Raw genomic sequence first — 14,125 nt, forward strand, 5'->3', positions numbered from 1 at the left:
GATCTTAGCCCTTCCTTCTCTACTTCTGTTAACTCTGAATTCACTGGTAATTGATTTAGGGTGGACCCACTCTTGTCTTCAGGTAGAGTTAAGTTGGCCTGACGTGGACATGGACCAATCCATTTTTTTAGTAGGTTGATATGGAAAGTTTGTCTCCTATTCTGGGACATTTGTAAGCTGTATGTTGTACGTCCATACGTTTCCATAACTCTATAGGGACCTTTCCACTCACTTCGGAACTTTTGGGTTGAGGAAGGAAGTAGTACGAGAGCCCAGTCCCCTTTTTCTAGGGTCCTCCACTTCTTTCCTTTGTCATAGCATTGCTTTTGAGCAGCTTGAGCTTTCTCTAAGTTTGAATAGGCCAGGTCTCTCAATTTACCTAACCGAGATCTCAATTGCTGGGTGTAGTCTAACAAACTTCTCTGCTCTGCAGCCCCTTCTGTTTCCCAGGCTTCTCTTGTGATTTCCAACAGAGACCGGGGTTGGCGGCCATAGAGCAATTCGAAGGGTGAAAAGCCCAGACTGCTCTGTACCTGAGCTCTTATTACATACAACGCCAAGGGTAATACTCTGTCCCAATCCTTATTTTCGGAAGTCAGTAGTTTCTTCAAGGTGGTTTTTAAAGTTCTATTGTACCTCTCCACGAGGCCATCCGTTTGCGGATGATATGCGGACGTTCGGATGTGATGGAGATCAAGCGTTTTACACACCTCTTTCATCATCCGGGAAACAAAGGGTGTTCCCTGGTCCGTTAGAATTTCACGAGGGAACCCTACTCTTGAAAATAGCTCTACCAACTTGTCCGCTACGTTCTTAGTAGTCGGGGTACTGAGTGCAAAGGCTTCTGGGAACCTAGTGTTGTAATCAACCACAACAAGAGCGTATGTGTGGCCACGGGATGTACGTGGTAGTGGACCAATCAAGTCCATCCCTACTCTATCCCAGGGATTGCCTATAATGGGCATAGGCTGGAGAGGTACTGCTGGTGGACGTGTGAGATTCTTTTTTTGGCACACCTCGCACTGTTTGCAATATGCGTCAGTTTCCTTGTATATTCCTGGCCAATAAAAGAGTCTTAGAATATTCTGTGTAGTTTTTTCACTACCGCTATGCCCAGCAGTAAGGTGGGTGTGAGCATAGAAGAGTATCTGGTCCCTGAACTCCTGGGGCACTACCAGTTGGGTAGGTTCTCCCTCTTTGCTTTCTCTATAAAGCAGATCATTGTCTATTCTGAACCTAGGGTAGCTCTTGGTGGTGTTGGTCTGTGCTACGTGTGCTGCTTCCCAGGCGTTTAACAGAGAGGGATCATTGACTTGTGCGAATTTAAACCCTTTATCTAATACCCAGGGGTCTGCTGACAGGTAGGCTTCTACATGGTTCTCTTTCAGCTCCCTTTTAAATAAGGATAGGAAGTCTGGGTTATCCACTCCGAGTATTAACTCTTCGGGCAAAGACCTCACTACCCCCACCTTTACCGAACAGGGATCTCTACCTATAGGGTGTAGGGTAATTCTTGCCATTGGGTAGGGTTTGACATCCCCATGGACGCACCTAATTAGTACAGTCCCTTCCTGGCCTATCTGATCAGGGTGTAGGAGTCGCTCCTGAATAACTGATTGTCGACAACCCGAATCTAGTAATGCTCTCACTAACTTCTGATTGACTCGTACCCTTACGTAAAAGGAGGGGCCCATTTCTGAGGAGTACATGACCGCCCTTGGGATGTATCCGACCTCCATGGGTTCTTCTGCGGGTTTTCTTTGGGGGCACATCCGGGCTATGTGACCCCACTCCCCACATTCAAAACACTGCGGTCCTCTCATAGGGGGGCCGTCATACTTGAACTGCCGTGTTTTCACAGGTTCTGGCACAGTCTTTTTTTTCTCTGGTTTAGTCGAGGATGGTATAACTTTGGAACTTTTCTCATTTTCCCAGGGAAAAGACCGGGGTGCTGCCCGATTATAATTGGCTGCCATTTCTATGGCTTGGGCTGCCGTTAGTCCGGGGTGTTGTCTTAGCCATCTCTGTGTCCCGTATGGTAAGACCTCCATGAACTGCTCCAATATGATACTGGTCATGACCTCTTCCTTACTCCGAATATCTGGCCGGAGCCATTTCTCAGCCGCCATTTTTACTCGGAGATACATGGTCTTTGGGTTCTCACCCGGTATTCCCTTCTCTTTTCTAAACCGCAACCGGTATGCTTCCGCATCCATTCCTAGGTGATCTAAAATCACCGCTTTTATCTCGGCATACGAAGACGTTCCTGTTTGATTCGCCACTTGATAGGCAGTTTGTGCTTCTCCCGAGAGTAAGGGCGCCAAAAAGAAAGGCCATTTTTCTTCCGGCCACCCACATGCCCTGGCGGCCCGTTCAAAGTTTAGCAGAAATGCATCAGGATCTTCCCCATTTACATATTTTTGTAAGGCTACCCCTGACGGGTGTGGCCCTATTGGTCGTCTGTCTGTGGCGGTTGTCGAGAGGGGAGTTTGCACAACTTTTTGGATGGCGTCCAACTGTTGGGTCATAGACATTTTGAACAAGTCCCGGTCAGCGTCAGCTGTATTAATTTGTTGGCCTATTGCCCATTCCAATTTTTGTTGTCCATCTATAAGCGTTTGAATTACTTGTTCCATTGCCATGGTCGTTTGGGAAGGAGAAGATCCCACTTCTGACACCAGTGTGGACGTGGGTGAAGGGACGACCGTGACACCAACTGTAGGGGTTAAGGAAGGTTTTATTTTGATAGTTCTGATAGGCTTATTAACCAACGTCTTTCGAGTCCTGAAAGTTAGTCTCTCCCGGGCGAATGTACTGGAGTCCGTGGCGCTGCTCGTCTATAGGCGTTTTCCCCAGGAAGTGGCGTTCTTTCTTCGGTCGTCGGGAGTCTCTCCACATGCAAGAAAGAAGACCAACAGGACGGAAAGCCGTTAGGTCACAGTCCTCTACAGGGTATGCACCATGGGGGCCCAGGGAGTGTTTGGTTTACACCCGGTGTGACTATTGGTATATACAGTGCACAGTGCAAGAGGGGTCGCGGAAAGAAAGGGTAGGGTGAGGGTAAGGTGGGAGATAGGCTGGAAGGTTGGATTCAGTGGAGGTAAGACTTATATACAGCTGCGCACTACACGCTATCGTTACGCTTTCCTAGCCAAGCCGCCAAACGCCGCCGTACCTGTGTCAGCCACACTCCTCCCTCGGGAGTGTGGCACGGCGGTCCGCAGGGTCGTTGGCCTCCTGGCTCGCCTTGTGGTTCAGCTTCTCCTCCAGCTCCTCTGGAGGCTCCTTCTTCGGTCCTTTCGGTCTCTGCTTCCAACGTGCTCCGCTTCTCCGCCTCCTCGGGTTCCGCCTTCCTTCTCGCGGTGTCTCCACACACTGTGTACAGGACTTCCCCTGTTTTAACCAATCCAGAGCCAGGGACGTCACGGAGGGTCGGGGCTTCACCCTCGTATGCAGACGCCCACTTAAAGGGCCCGTTGTCGTCGTACTCGCTAGCAGTTTCTTTTCCGTGTACCCACTCGTGATCCTGCGGAGAAGCCGGAAATGATAGATCAGAAGAGGTTGGACTCCACCATTCCCGACGGGTAAGGTCGCCAGCTTTACACCAACACAATCAAGATGGGATTTACTGGACGATAAGTCTGTCAACTGACACCATACGAAGAGTATCCACTGTAAAGAAAGACTGTCCTCTACCTCCATGTAGACGCTGTCAGTAGCAAGTACAGACAGAATTCTACTTGGAGATCAATTCTAATCTGCCAGTATATAACACCAAACAAATGCTTGCTACGTTGTCTGGTTCTTAGAATGCTTGAATCCTCAAAAATCTCCCTGTGGAGTTTTTAGTTTCGAGAAAATCATTGAAATCCAATGATGTGGAATTGGAACCCATCAAGTTGATAATCTGTGTTCAATATGCAAAGCCTGGATGCGGTACAAAATTGAGTGAGAGCAGCACATATATAATCCCTATTCTCAAGTGCAGGCCTATGGAAGAGTGAGGGATGAGGGCGTGCCTCAAGATTCTTTTTTCAAGTTTAAAGTTTATTTGAAGAAAAAATTATAGCATATAGAGTAATAAACAACATATAAGAGAAATCACAATGTAAGAAAATTATAAATATGGAACCAATGAAAAAAGTATTAGTGATAAAAGAAAAGGAAAGATAGGGAGGGGGAGGGAGGGAAAAATTAAAAAGTCTGATACAATCTTATTTTAAAATACAGTAAAAGTTAAAGTACTATCTGAACCTTAGTCTCTATTTTCATAAATCAGAGGATTAGTAAGCATACTATAATCATAAACGTTTAAAATACAGAACTGAAGGGAAAAGGGAGTAGTATCAAATTACATATCTGGCATTAAGTTAAAAAGACAACAAACGAATTATGGAGGTTTTCTGACTTCGTCTGGAGTATTAACGATAGCAGTGGAATTTGAAGCTATATCAGTCAAGTAAGTGGCTAGAGGTAACCATAAAAGGTCTCTTTTAATGGCTAAAGATACATGGGCGATATTACTTGTATCCAGTCTATGATGGAAACAAACATCATTAAATCAAGCTCTGAAAGTAACTTTATCTGCTTGCTTCCAATTGGAAGTTATTAAATGGAGGTCTATTGCTAACAGTAAGTCAATTAATGAGGGGTTAGGGGATGGATGTGGCCAGGAAGGTGACAATGAGCTTAAAAAGATGTTAGAGAGGGGAAAAGAGAGTTGAGTGTGAAAGACTTTATTCATTTGGGACCAAACTAGAAACCAGAAATGGGAAAGGGAGGGGCAATCAAAAAGCATGTGTTTTAACCCCTTCGCTGATCATGACGAGCTCAGCTCGTCATACAGTACACTGGTCGTGTGCTCATGACGAGCTGAGCTCGTCATGAACAATGGGAAAAATGTAAAATCAGCACATGAGGAAAATCTCCCTAGCAGCGATGGTGTTAAATAAGCTGAAGGAGCTGTGCAGGACCAACAGGATGAGGAAAAATCTGTAGAGAAAGAGGCTAATTTCGTTGGGGTAAAAAGAAGGCGTTTGTATATGAACTAAAGAGTCTGAGATGTGTTAGCTGCTCTTGATGTCTTATGAATTTTTAACCATAATTTATCCCAAAACGGGCTAGACCAACATTGCAAGATCCTTTTCCCAAGCCAATTCAGCCTTCCCCTTAGCCCTATCAGAGTAGAAAATAAATCTCTATTTAGAGAAGAAGCTGATGTATTAAAGTAGTAAAGGAAAAAGATTAGAACATCTGGTAGGAATAATAGGGCTAGGCGGTAAGGAAGAAAGGTATTGTACGAGAGGAGGTAAGAGTGAATCATATTGAGGTTTACAAGAAGAAGGTAAAGAAAATTGTAATTGAAGATCAGAGAAAGATAGTGGATTCTTATTAAAGACTAATTGTGAAATCCAAATTAAACCTTTAAGTCTCCAAGATTTCCAATAAATGGTACGGCCTTTGATACGCAATAAGTGAGTATGCCAGATAGGTTATTGATCTAACGAGGAAGAAGTGAAGTAGTGTGGCTCACTGGTTAGAGGCGGCAGACCTGAGAGCAGAGGACGGCCCGGGACCAGGGTTCGATTCCCGGCGCGGCAGGTTTCTGGACCAGGGTCAGCGGACTCGATAATTCTCTCGCCTCGGTGCCCACTCTGATCAGCGATCACACTCGGCAACTCTGGGCATTAGCTTGCCTCATCTTCACTAACGGCCCCACCAGACCGCCGGGGATGCCTGGTCTCACCCTGGAGATACCCATTAAGGGACCATCTCTCAGGGAAGCCAGGAAGGGTTTCGCAGCGGTCAAAGCGCCTTGGGACCCTACGGGTAAGTAGTGCGCTATATAAATGCCAATACATTTACAAGAAGAAGGATATGAGGACGGAAGAAGTGGTACTAATATTTTACATGAATGAGAGATAACTTGAGAGCGAAAAGAAGAAATATTATTAGAAAAAGTAAGAGATTCATTAAAATAGAAGGGAGCTATAAAATGTTTTTCAATAATCAACCAAAGAGGAGGATGAACACTTTGATCAGGAGGAAGCCAGCGTGAAAATTGTCTGACAGAAAAAGCATAATGATACGATTTAAAATCCGGAAATTTGAGACCACCAGAGTTTTTGTCAGCTTTGAGAGCATTGAGAGCTATTCGAGGAGATTTATTTTTCCAAAAGAATTTGTTTAAAAAGGAATCCATTTTTTTTAAAGTAAAAGCCAGGGATATGCACAGGAATCATAGACACAAGGTAGAGAACTAGCGGAGAAAATATCATCTTAATAGAGTCCAGGCGTCCCCACCAAGATAGAAAGAGCGAGTTCCACCGGTCGATAGAAACAGACAGATTTTTGATAAGACTATCAAAGTTTTCTTTTAAGGTTTCTGGGATAGTAGGAGAAAACCATAAACCTAAGTACTTTATTTTAGATGTTTACCAAGCGAAGCCAGTAGATACAAAATCTTGTTTCAGACAAAGAATATTTAATGGGAGAACCTCACATTTGTTTGAGTTAAGACAATATCTGGATGATTGAGTAAAAGTATTAACTTGGGAAATGAAAAGCTGGAAGGGAAGTAGAAGGATTTGAACAGTATAGAAGGATGTCATCATCATAAACAGACAGTTTAACCTGGGTATTGTCAAGATTAAAACCAGTAATGCTATTATCTAACCTAATTTTCATCAAGAAAAGTTCTAATGCAATTATGAATAAAAAAGGAGATAAGGGGCATCCTTGTCGAACTCCTCTGAAGAGAGGAAAATACTCAGAGGTTTTCCCATTAACGAAAATAGAGGCTTTAGGGCGAGAGTATAATAATGAAATAAGAGAAATCAGTTTAGTAGGGAACCCAATCCATTTAAGTGCTTAAAATATATAATCCCAACAAATCCTATCAAATGCTTTTTCAGCACCTAATGCTATCGCAGCTATGGGATAGTCGAGAGAAGAGGCCTTACTTAAAATGTTAAAGAAAACTCTGGAGTTATCTGAAGACAAACGACCTTTGACAAAACCTGATTTTTCAGGGCCAATAAGGTTAGACAAAATGGGATCAATACTGAGAGCGAGGATCTTTGCGAAAATCTTATAGTCTAAATTAACTAGAGAGATCGGATGATAATTTTTACAAAAGAGGGATCTTTGTTCTCTTTGGGAATTAAGCAAATCACTGCACCTTGAAAAGAGCCGGAAGAGGAATCTACCTTAACAAAAAACTGATAAAGTAATAAGAGATGGGGAAGTAATAAGGACTCAAAATGAGCATAAAATTCAATAGTAAATCCGTCAGGCCCCAGAGCTTTTCCCCTCTTCAGGACTGATATAGCATGTTTAATTTCAGACAGAGTGATGTCTGATTTTAATGAAGTAAAATCAGCATCATATGTGGGAGGAGAATTTATCGATTGGAAGAAAGAGGAAAGTGCATCTGAAGTTGGTTGTTGCTCTGGTGTGTATACATTTTTGTAAAATGATACAAATTCATTTAGGATGTCATTATCTTAAAATAGTGATTTGCCTAAAAAATTACGTATGAATTCTATTTTAGTCTTTTCACGACAAATCTTTAGATAATTTGCAAGCAATTTGCCCATTTTATTCTGGCCGCCATAATAACGGGCACTACTTTTTAAGAGATAAGAGGATGCAGCCTCCGTAGATGATTTATTAAATGAGATTTTTGCCTCAATAAGAGTTTTTAACGAGGATTCAGAGTTAGAGCGGTAATAGGAATATTCAAGTTGCTTAATCCTGGCTAATAACTGAGTATTTTTGGCTTCGAAAAGCTTTTTTTCCGTGCAACAAAATTGATAATAAATCCCCTAGCTGCCGCTTTAAAAGAATCCCAAATCATTACTGGAGAAGAGTCTGGTGTGGAGTTAAGGGAAAAGAATTCAGAAGCAAAAGAGGTGAATTGGCTTGTGAAAATAGGATCTGATAATAATGCGTTATTAAAACGCCATCCACCAGCATGAGGGGAAAAAGGTAATAGATCAAAACCTACAAAAACTGGAGCATGATCTGATATAAGGATAGAACCAATCTCGGAGTGAGAAACAAGCTGAGACAAGGGTTTACTAAAAAAAAATAATATAGTCTATTCTGGATTGTGAGTTGTGAGGGGGAGAGTAGAAAGTATACTCCTGTAAATCTGGATTACAAAGCCTCCAGATGTCAACTAAAGCTTTACGACATAAAGCAGAGGTGAATTGTGAGTGCATCTTGGTATTGGAGAATTTCACAAAGGAATGTCTATCTAATACAGGGTCAAAACCTGGTTACAGTCACCTCCAAAAATAACATAATCATCATCAAACATAAGAAGTTTGTCGGATATCTGAGTCCAAAACTTATTATCAATATTAACTGGGGCCTAAACATTAAACAACACTAAGGCTATTTGATCAATAAGCACTTTAACAATTACCCAACGACCATCACAATCATTTTCCTGATGGACAACCGAAAACTGATGTTTTTTATGACACAAAATAGATGAACCGTTCTTTTTCCCTAAAGCTGGAGAAGAAAAAACATGCCCCAACCAACTTCTTTTCAGTTTAGCCGCTTCATCCTCAGATAGGTGAGTTTCCTGAATGAAAGCAACATCAGTATTCAATCTAGCTAAATGGGTTAAGACGTGTTGTCTTTTTATGGGCTTATTAACTCCTTTAACCTTCCAAGTTACAACTCTAAAAGTAAATCATTAAAATTAACATGTACAATTATTATAAAAGCAGGTGAATAGCATTTATGAAATACAGCATGAACATTAAGCATGCAAACAATATATGAATGCAGATTCCTATTGCCTAGGGGAGAGAAAATAGAGAAGAAAAGATGGTGAAATAGACTCAGGAAGAAGGAGATGAAAGAGTGAAATAGAAAAGGAATACTGATAAGAGTAGAATTATAGAATGTAGAGCACCAAATAAGATAATAGGGAAAGGGGAGAAATAAGGGAAAAAACAGCTGAGAGAGAAGGAAACAAACCAGGTAAAAAAAGAAAGGAAAAAATGGAGGAAGAAGGGAACACGAAACCGAAATACAATACAAGTCTAACAGCTGATAATAAAAAATTATGTCAAAAAGACATACCACGAAAAAACAACAATACTGGGGATGGTGGAACCACATAAGGAAGGTAGCACACTGGACCGAAGACTCCATAAGAACGCGACACAGGGATAGAAAACCTCCAGATGAACATGAAGATAACACATGTCAAGGGATCACGAAAACCGCATCTAAAAGAATCCAAATGAAATAAAAATATTAATACCAAAACAAAACAATATTCAGATTACAAAGAACAATGGGTAGGAGCAAAAAATAAACATCAGGACATGACATCACTTCCGGAATGTAGAAAAGTAATCATCATGCTCGAGGGATGTCCATAAAATCGTTCCTGCGGGAATCTAGATATTGCTGAAGCATCGCTGGATCTTCATAATTCGTCGACTTGCTGTTATAAGTCACTTTGAAGAGACAAGGGTGGAATAGGCCATAACGAGCATTCAAAGATCGAAGAGCAGGCCTCATCTCTAGAAATTTCTTCCGACGGTCTACGGTGCTTTTGGCGTAGTCTTGTGCAAAGAAAAGATTAGCACCATTCCAAGCAGTCTTTCCTTTCTGCTTGGCGGCTTGAAGAACTTTAAGTAGCTCAGCATATTCTAAAAAGTACAAGATGACACCTCTAGGTTTTGTTGCAGAAGAGGAAGCAGCAGAAGAGCGAGACGGTGGACCTAACCGATGAGCTCGTTGGATGTTTAATCCTGGAGAAGCAGAGAGACCAAGAAGCGTAGGCAAAAATGATTGAAAAAAGGATATGGCATTCGATCCCTCAAGGCCTTCCGCGAGTCTGTAAATGCGTAAGTTGTTACGCCTGTTTTGATTTTCTAAAGTTTCAACTTGTTGCTTAAGATCTTGAATTTCTCTGTGCATACTGATTACTTGGTCAGTGATTACTTGAACAGATGCAAACCTTCTCTCAAGAAATTTCGACTTTTTGTTCAGTATTTGACCAGTTATCTTCAAGGTTTTGAAGGCGAGAGTTTGTTTCTGCCATAAAGGGTTTAAGTGAACGAATTTCCTCCAGTAGGAGCTCCATGGATATGGAAGAGGAGGAATTCGTAGGAGAGGGAGGATTTGTTTTAACTCTTTTCCCTGTCGAAGAAGCTGAAGAAGATGTTAATTTAGAAGAAGAAATGTTTGAATTTGAGCGAGAGGTATGTGAAGGAGCATTTTTTGCGTTAGGAACATCATTAGTTGCATCTTCCATATTGTCTTGCAAAACACTGAATGGATTATTATCTTCCAAAGAGACGTTAGTAGTGTTTATTTGCGGCGAGTTCTTGTTATAATGTGACGTCGCCATTGAAAAAGTAGAAGATATTGGTTATTAAAACAACTGCAGGTAAAAGTTGTGGTAAACTTCCTATATAGGGTAGCCAAAAAATTAGCACATTACTGACATGAGTGCAATAGACTTTATATTATCATGTTGATAAGGGAAACAGTATTCTGAACTATATTGTAAGGCTGATACAATAGATCAATAAAGAAAGAGAATTGCAGTTGCTCTTCAAGTATACTAAAGTCCACTTACTCCACTTTCGATGGAATGCACAAGTCAGAGTTCAGCTTAATGTGGCGAAAACTGTCAGGAGCCAGTGAAATGGTACAATAAATACAATTAAAATGATGAGTTTCCCTCAATTACGAGCTTGAAAATAGCAAAAACAGAGTGGAGGATGAAGAACTTCCTACTCCGTGTAATGATAATGGCATCATTCCAAAAAGGAGGAGTTTTCCGGAAGAAAAGCCCGCTTTACAGGGTACTATGAGGCAGAAAACGTGCAGAATTGGTGCAGTAGTCAACAGCCACTCTTCAAGCGCAGTTTGCTGGTGATAAAAATGATAAAAATAGGCTGCAAAAATCTACATCAGAATGATGTGTATTCCTTGTTATGGAATTAAATAGCATAGAGTCATTGAAAAAGTGAAAAAATGAAAAAACCTCTTACCTCATTAATTGGTAACGAGGACAGTTTGAAATGTAAGGTGTTTTCCAAAGATGCAGCGTTTTCCCTCTGAAGGCTTTCATGTGAAAGGAAAACGTGAGCTGAAATGCGCGTAGAAAGCCCTGAAGCTTATCTGAGGCTCAAAATGGCTGTCGCTCTTCAGGTGCGATCCGCCAGTATCGATGTCCCGACATAAGGCAGTTTCCCCGAAGCTGCACATGACACAAAAACTTTCTTCACATGCTGCGAGCATTCCGCTTCCGATATATGCGGTTTTCAGAGCCTGGTGAATGTGTTCATCACCCGGGAGGCTCCCGCCTGGCTACGCTCCGACGAAGCTCTTCGGAAGTGCGGCCATTTCCCGTGGCGCCTAAGCCACGCCCCCTTGCCTTGAGATTCTAAGGTGATAAAAGCAGTAGCTGACTACATTGGGTCTCACAGCAAGTGGTTTGTGATCCTTTAACCCAGGTCTGAGACGTTGCCAGGCTGATAGTGCACATTTGTTAGGCGGAAGGTTGCTAGACCATGTTTCTCTCAGCCACCAGAGACTGCATTCACAGGGAAATAGTCGGCCGCCTGCAGAAGACGCACATATAGGTTAGCCAGAAGTTCAGAAGACCCTCTCCTCAGTTAAAGCTACAGAGCCTTTGCCTTTAAAACTCCAACCACCTGTACACAACTGTCTGCACACTGTGTGTTAGTACATGTCCAAGAGGCTTTGGTAAATGCTCTAGTACACAAAAATAAAAATAAAATACATTAATTGAGCGTCCTGGGGACAGGGCAGAGGCTCATGAAGTCAGCTTTCCAGAGTTCAGCCCACTTGTTTTCATTGTATTGGCATTCAACTTCAGCCCATTAGACATCATCCATTTGACACCATCAAATAGGATGTATGTAGGAAAGTAGGATCTGCTTTCATGGTTACCCCCACTTTTTGCTGGTGTCAGTATGTTTTTTTATTAGTCTGACTGGGATCCTGCTAATTAGGACCCCAGTCACTGTGCTTCCTCTCTAAATTGACCATGGTAAGTACGTTCACAATTGGCTACAGGTGCGCCCTGGTAAATCCCTAGTCTATGGTACTAAGGTACCCAGGGCATAGTTACAACAAGGGTCTCCCATGGGCTGCAGAATGTATTGAACCTCCCATGAGAGACCACTTAAACTGTGACTACAGGCCTGCCATTGCAGCATGTGGGAGTTGGTCCTTGCACATCTCACAACAGATATCGAAGGTCACTACACTTAAAACCTATAAATAACCCCTATGGCAGGCCTTTCAGTCCTGAAGGCAGGGTGCTTGATTATAAGTGTGAGGGTTCCCCTGCATCAGCAGGACACCCCTACAAACCCCAAGCTTTGTAAATGTGGCCATTTTGATATATATAGTGCCCATCTTTCTTTACGCGATGGCTAACTATGTGGTGGCTGTGCAGAACCTGGGCATTTTTTGGTATCAAACATGTTGGAATATTACCCCTAACACCATAACCAGTGTTGGAGATATGATTCTATGTACTGAGGGGCTCCTCCAGGAAGCCCCCAGTACTCCCGGTAATAGCCTTTCAGGGTCTGCCGGCAAGCTGGTGCTGCTGCCGACCCCAGGCATGAATCTGCCTTCCTGCTGCTGAGTTGAGCTCAGGCAGGAGAAGGTAGAACAATAGGTTTCCTGTCACAGGGAGGTGTGACCACCTCCCAGACAAGACTTAAGTGTATCTGACTAGGGTGGAGTCGTTTGCCAGCACCAGAATGCTTTGAAGATCACATTTGGTGCTCTCCTTGCATACTCCAGTTTGAACCAGTTCAGGGAGCCCTTGGCTCCTGCTCTGGTCTGAAACTGGACAAAGGACATGGGAGTATCCTCCCCTCTTTCCAGCCCCTCCTCTGGGAAGGACCCCTGAGTCGTCCTAACATCCTTGTGGGACAAGACTTAAGCCTGAAACCACGTCACTCTTCGACCATCTGGACACTTGGACTTTGCCTGGTACTGATACTGCATCAAGGAAGACTCCTGCTGCTTCTAGGGTTGCTGTTCTGCAAGTCTTCTCCGTTGTCTGTGCTTCTTCCAGGATCGTCAACAGAACTGTTGGTTTCAAGGACACTCGAAATAATCTCCCTTGGAGTGAAGGAGTCGCTCACCTGCATCTGCAGGCACCGCAATAAAGCTGACCGGTCTGCTGCTCAAGACGTCCCACGGACTTCGAAAGGCTCTGCAACACAGGTGGTGGTTCTGCAATTCCCTTGAGGCCTGCCCTGTGCTCTCTGCAATTTTGAGGCCAGTATCCGTCTGAACCGCTGGGACTGTATCACTGTGCCCTGCGTCAAGTTGCAATTGCCACGGCTTGTTGGCTGTTCACTCGAGAGATATTCGGGCTACAAGAAGCTTCAGCCCCCAGCGTTTCTTCCTGCCAAGTACAGTATCCTCATTGCATCCTCTGCACCTTGGGCTTTTATGTCTGGTGAGCTGCTCAACGTCCTCTAGCGGCTTCTGTGGAGTCGGCCTGTGGGTCCTCTTGAGGGTTGTCTTCTGCTCCAGTGGGCTCCCATGCTGGCTCGGGGCCTACTCTGACTCTCCTGCTTGTGGTGAGTCCCTTGGATCTTGCTGGTCCCAATGTATCTCCCTCTTCGCTTTCAACACCTGTTGCAGCTAACAAGGCTTGTTGGTGCTCCCGCCAGACACCGACCCCCTGGTTCTCGACTTACGACGTGGGACAGCTCATGCCCGACTCCTGGTCTTCCTCATCATCGCCTGTTCCTCACAGTTGTAGCGACAAGGTCACAAGTCTTCGGAACCCTCCGTCATCGATGTGCATTGCTCTCCTGCGCCTCCTGGCCACCTCCAAGTGGTGGAATAGACACTGTCCCCGTTGCTTATAGGTTCTCCTCTTCCAGAATCCACCCTTTGATTCCACCGGACTCTTCTCCAGCGGCATCTTTCTTGACGTCCTCCATTGTTTTCTGTGGCGGTTTCCGACATGACTTCGCACCTATGCACACGGTTTCCCTGGTGTAGGTGTCCTGGTTCCTGGTGTATAGACGGGTGGGGTAACTCTCCAACCTTCTGTCTTTCACAGGGTTTCTTCAGGGTCCTC

The 14,125-nt window shown here is 43.5% G+C and overlaps 1 protein-coding gene and 1 long non-coding RNA gene across 2 annotated transcripts in view; both read left to right on the forward strand.

The window, feature by feature from the left end:
* FCSK (fucose kinase) overlaps positions 1 to 14,125 on the forward strand; it is a 1,017,185-nt gene that overhangs the window by 991,230 nt on the left and 11,830 nt on the right. The gene's annotated exons all lie outside the window — the stretch shown is intronic.
* Positions 4,378 to 6,705, forward strand: LOC147677630 (uncharacterized). Its single transcript, XR_015302565.1, has 3 exons — positions 4,378 to 4,798; positions 4,937 to 5,514; positions 5,869 to 6,705. It is a non-coding gene; the product is annotated as an uncharacterized LOC147677630 (long non-coding RNA).

This window comes from Lissotriton vulgaris, chromosome 12 (assembly GCF_964263255.1).
Source record: "Lissotriton vulgaris chromosome 12, aLisVul1.2, whole genome shotgun sequence".
NCBI lineage: Eukaryota > Metazoa > Chordata > Amphibia > Caudata > Salamandridae > Lissotriton > Lissotriton vulgaris.